The sequence below is a fragment of the Strongylocentrotus purpuratus genome, unplaced genomic scaffold (genome assembly GCF_000002235.5).
Source record: "Strongylocentrotus purpuratus isolate Spur 01 unplaced genomic scaffold, Spur_5.0 spur5_scaffold_11, whole genome shotgun sequence".
Lineage (NCBI taxonomy): Eukaryota > Metazoa > Echinodermata > Echinoidea > Camarodonta > Strongylocentrotidae > Strongylocentrotus > Strongylocentrotus purpuratus.
In genome coordinates, this window is record NW_022145596.1 from 4,891,877 (window position 1) to 4,898,046 (window position 6,170).

Genomic DNA, 6,170 nt, shown 5'->3' on the forward strand with positions numbered 1-6,170 from the left:
CATCAATTCATTTTTTCTTTCTTTGGCGAATTTTTGTGGTCTCAGTTTGGGATCTTTGAGCTAATACATACATTAATAACTACTCTCCTAGAATTACAAATTTTAGATACTAAACATTGAAATCATGTTCGTTGATGTAGATAATGTTTATGTATGTGCAGACCATCATACATGCCTGGCTCCCTCTTTAGCTGAAAACTTTACATCTCTCACACACCTCAGGTCTTGCAATACATGTGGCGCTGTAATTCATCTACTTCCTATTTCATGTATATCCTGGCAAGTTAGAGGGAAAAAAAGAGGTAAAGAGAAAGAGGAATCCGGCCAACTCCCCCGTTTTAACTATTGATTTCAGCCCTTCCTATGGAAAAGGTCGAGAAAATCTAGTTTTCAGTGAACTAGCTACAAGTTTATTTCAAGAAATACAAAAACAGAACATGTACATTGAATTCAAAGTGGAAGTTGTGAGCAGTAATGACTAAGACAAGCAGATTTTAGATGCATGTTAATTGGCCTACTTATATAAATATCATATATGTCTTTCAGTACAAATTACAGACATTGTATACAATGTACAGTGTGTCTCTAAAAAAAGTAAACCCAACTTCAACGGCAAATTTTCAGAAAACTATAAAATATTTACACATTATTTTTTCATGGTTAGATAGTCCAATAAGTCCTCTGTCCAATTATATCACTTAGGTTATCTGACGCTCATGCATGACTGAGCATGATTCAACTTAGTGAACTGGTGTCAAATCATCACTGTGGCAAGTTATTTCTTGCTATTGTCATGCATTCAGGGCCTATTTGAAGTTAAATCTTTGTCACATGTTAGGCCTATGATTACATAACAACTTCAGCAAAGGTTGTTCCTAACACAGGCACACTTCACATGCTTTCCAAACATGGTACAGTTGACAATTGAGCAGAGAGTATTCCTGGTAACTCGATACCAGGAAACAAGAAGTTTCGTGGAAGTTCAAGATGCTTTTCGGGTGCAGTTCCCCGAGAGGCAGCCTCCAACAAAAAGAGCCATCTGGTACAATGTGAGAAAGTATGCTGATCACGGAACCAGTTTGAACAGGAATAAAGGACACTCTGGCCACAGACGAACTGGGAGGTCTGCTGAAACATCCAAGTGGTAAGAGAGGCCATCCAAGCCAACCCACGCATAAGCACCAGGAGAAATGATACTGGAATACCACGCGCAACTTTTAACAGAATAGCAAGACTGGATTTGCATCTCCATCCATATCATGTTCATGTTCAGCACCAACTTCTACCAGCTGATTTTCCCAGACGACTTCAATTTTCACAATGGTTTGTGAACCGGTGCAACCGAGATCGACAGTTCCTCCAGTTTTTAACCATCGGGGATGAAGCAACGTTTTCCATGGATGGAATGGTAAACACCCACAATGAGCACGAGTATGCTGAACTCCATCATCCACCGGGATATGCTTTTAATAAGAACATGAGCAGGGAGAAAGTGAGTGTCTGGATTGGTCTTTGTGGCAATGGTTCATTGGTGGGACCTTACTTTTTTGAAGGCAACATCAATGGCAGGGCGTACCTTGACATGCTGAACAATTTTATTGTGCCTGAGATGGAACAGATCTTCCCCCGACAACGACGTGGAGCATTCCGCAGGGCCTGGTGGGCTCAGGATGGGGCCCCAGTCCACAGACTTATTGCTGTGAGGAATCGTTTGACTGAACTCTTTGGCAATCGCATCATTGCTCTTCATTTCCCAGTTGAGTGGCCTGCACGTTCACCAGATCTGACACCATGCGATTTCTTTCTTTGGGGGTATCTTAAAGGAAAAGTGTTCCAAACCCCACCGGCCACAATTCAGGAGCTGAGGCAACAGATAACAGGTGAAGTGAACCGATTACGACAAGATCAGGGAATGATCAGGCGTGCTGTCAGGGACATGAGGAGGCGTTGCGAGCTTTGCATGGAAAGGAATGGCGGTCATGTCGAGGGTACACATCCCTAAGCTATGCTTGTAAGAAATCAGACATTTCCTATGTCATTTGATTGATGAACTTCCAGTGCAATTCTAACTTGCCACAGTGATGATTTCACACCCATTCACTAAGTTGAATCATGCTCAGTCATGCATGAGAGTTACATAACCTACGCGGTATCATTGGACAGAGGACTTATTGGACTATCTAACCATAAAAAATAATGTGTAAATCTTTTATAGTTTTCTGAAAATTTGCCGTTGAAGTTGGGTTTACTTTTTTTAGAGACACACTGTATATTGCAATAATCATAATCATGCCATTAGACATCAATCAATAAAGCATCAGAAAATTCTACTAATTTCTTTTCATAGCAAAATATATGTTTTATTGTCTTTGTATCATACATATATTTGTTACAAGGATTGCTATCCCATTTAAGTGCACAATTGTGCACACTGTTCACACGTAAATTGATATGAAATATAAAGCTACGATGCTAAATTACCAATAAAATATCCACCATGCCAGTAATATAAACAATAGAAAATACCTTTCATAGCTCCCCCCCCCCCCCCTGCAAAACTATAGAAACTTATACATATGTGTCTGTCATCAAGTTAGTACTCATACATGTATGAATGTCACTGATCCAAGATTTAAAAAAAAAATCAGCGTAGCTAATTTGTGCATTCATATCTACAAGTTTTCTTAATATCTTTGCTACCAAGGATGCAACTTATGATGTAGGATGACTACTAAATTCGTTTAGGCAGTCAATAGCCCCCCCCCCCCCCCCCAAAAAAAAAAAAAATAATAATAAATAAATAAATAAATAAATAAAAATTTTAAAAAAATAATAATAATTAAAAAAAAAAATAATAATAATAATAATAATAAATAAATAAATAAAAAAAATAAAAAAAATTAATATATAAAATTGAATTTAAAAACAAAAAGTATATATTTTCTTAAATAAATGAATAAAGAAAGTAAATTATACGAATAAAAAAAATAAAATAAAATACATAAAAAAAATAATTAATTACTAGATTATTCAAATAAAATAGATAAACAAATACATAAATAAATGAGAAAGTAAATAACAAAAATTGAGAAAAGATACTTGAAGGTATTAAACATATCAGAACTCTGGCAATAATTGGCAAATCACTTTCAATCACATTCCTCAGCTTTTTAAAATAATTTTATTAGTAAACTGTACAACAAATTTCATCATCTGAACCTTTAACAAATTTCAATAAAATGACATAAACATTGTGCAAGATCAAATTTGTCAGTGCCGGTACTCACTTCTACAAAATTGAATGATAAGGCACTTTTTCATGAAAAGATCATACATGTATATAGAAGAATAACCATCATAATGCAGGGCGGATCTAGTGGGGGGGGGGGGGTTTCGGCTTTTTAACCCCCCCCCCCCTTGGGTGGCCAAGTGAGAAAAAAAAAGGGAAAAAAGAAGAAAAGAAAAGAAAACAAAAAAGAAGGAGAAAAAGTAAAACAGTAAAACGGCGCGATTTTTGGAAAATCCTAGATCCGCTCCTGTAATGAACCAATGGCTGTACAAAAAGGGTACAGAAATACATTTTATCTGTACCATAAAAATATTATTTTGAAGATACAAAACGAACTGAATATGATACATACAAAAATTGTTGTTGTAGCTCTTTGAAAAACATGTCAACATTTTGAATGCACATACCGTGATGTTGAATGACAAAGCATCTTACGGTAATCGTATTCATCTACATGTGCCCCTACAGCATTAGAATTAAACTGTTGGTGACATAGATAGCAACTTTTCATTTATTTTAGTGATATTCTGACCACATTTCTTGAAATGGATTTAAGATCAATTTGACTCTTTTCAAATACATTGTAAGAGCAAAACACTGAAGTGGATAAGGAATAAAACTCTAGATTTCCATATTTCTAAAGGTCACCATATTCCCGCATAAAATATTAGAGCTATAATATGGCAATTAAAAGAAATGTCTAATTCAAAGCTCCTAATTAAAAGTCTAATTCAAAGCTTCTGATCAAACTATCGGAATTTCATTACCTTTCTATGCAATTTGTTAGACAAAAATCTTGTGCATGATTCATTTAGATTGGCATGTTGCCAATTTGTCAGAGACCTGATTAATTCCAATCATTCTTATTGGCAACCTACAAGATTACACAGAATCTGGTCACACAAGTATTTTTAGTTTTATACTGAAATTACTTCCTGACTTTGGAAAGCTTTGCAGGGCATTTTTAGGACCTTGAAAAGACGGTTTTAAATGTCATGAAGAAAAAAATTCTGGTATCTAGTTTTGATTTCAATATATTCTTGCTGTAAGTGTTTTGAATGAAGAGATAGATAATTACCGGTAACATAATTTCTTGGTACCCTTATTTCTTGGTACCCTAACTGTTTCCACAAAAAATTATGAAACGTAAAAATAAAGAATGAAAAGTCCTTGAATCATTTTCAGATGGATGTGATATCAAATTCTACACACAAAAAAAAATCTTTTTTTCTTTCAACAGTTCCTTTAAGATGAGAACTGTGGGTGAAGAAAATCTCCCTAAATAAAAACAACCTTCAACTCTAAAGATGAAAATAGTTGTTACATGTACCGTATCACATGTTGGATCCTGTTATAGAAAGGCAACAAAACATAATCCTATCGCATTTTGAGACTGATATCTACTTCACCCACCTTTATTTTCATTTTTGGTCCCTTAAAGATGGAATCTGCGGGGGAAGAAATTCTCCCAAAGAACCCAAAGTGAAAACATTTCCTTTAGAGCATGACACATATACTCTTCTGAGATAGGAAAGAACGTATCATCTTAACATATTTATAAAGGAGAGATATATATGTATACACCCTGATTCAACCCCACTTATTTTCACCTGATTAATCCCTTTAAAATGGAACCTGTGGGTGAAGAAATTATCCCTAAACCTTCAAATCCATCCACAGATGAAAATATTTTCTACATCGGGCATGACACAGATCCTCTTTTGGTTATTCCGAGGTCTTACGCTGTCACATGACCATACTTTTTCAAGATTTGAGCACCATAGCACAGCTGGGCACATACTTGTACATGTCCACCGCAGATGTCAAATTCTGGCGCGTTCTTACTGATTTTTGTGACACTTATGTGCCCCTGACTCAGACATTGGTGTCTGAAACCCTAAAAGGGAACAGTCAAACATGAGCTGTACATATGTAGACAATGCAGGGGGGTGTTTCACAAAGACTCAAAGTCGAACTTAACTCTAGGTTGGACTTAAATATTAAGGAGAGCCATTTGTAGCTTTAAAATAAAATATATTCAAAAGCAAAAATTCAAGTATTTTAGACTTTTAATAAACTCCATATCAAGAACATGAAATATCCCATGATGATAGAAAATATGAATGATTTGAATCATCAATTTATGCCTTTTAAAATAACTTTTACAAAATATTTTCCTTGATGCTAACGGCTTTCCATGATTGTTAAGTCCAACTTAGATATAAGTTCAACTTAGGATCTTTGTGAAACACCCCCAGGTCTCATTGCCAATCACATATACATGTACAGGTAGGAGTCCTTAGAGGAGTCCTCAGAAGAGACCTTATACCTTTTTGTCAAAGGGAATAAAGGCTATCACATTTTATGACCTTATAGTCAGACCATTACTAACATACAAAACATAAGACCTGACTTGTCTGAAGTATAAGCCGGTAGGCCTAATTTCATAACCTTGACCAGTAAGTGCTCTTCCTTATTAAAATTGAGATACAAGCATTAAAATCAGAGAGAAAAATAAGGATGTTATCAATTAATACCAGGATGCAAACATCAATCTAATTTGGTCCTACATTGAGGTATAAATCCTAGATTAGACTCTGATCTATCCCTTTCAAGGTTTCATCTACCACATTAACTTCAAAAGTAGAGAATTTTGAATGATGATGATACGTCCTTGTATGTATCTTCTGGAATTGCCATGTTTAATTTTGTATGAAAATTGATTGCATAGCAAAAATTTCAATAGGTCTGAAACCAAGTGGAATGTCATTCAAATTGTTTTGTTTCCAATGAGAAAATGCGCTATTCAGTTGATATATCTTGGGTATTTCACTGATCTGCAAGTCTCCACCCTCCAGGCGCGGATCCACGGGCTCAATTC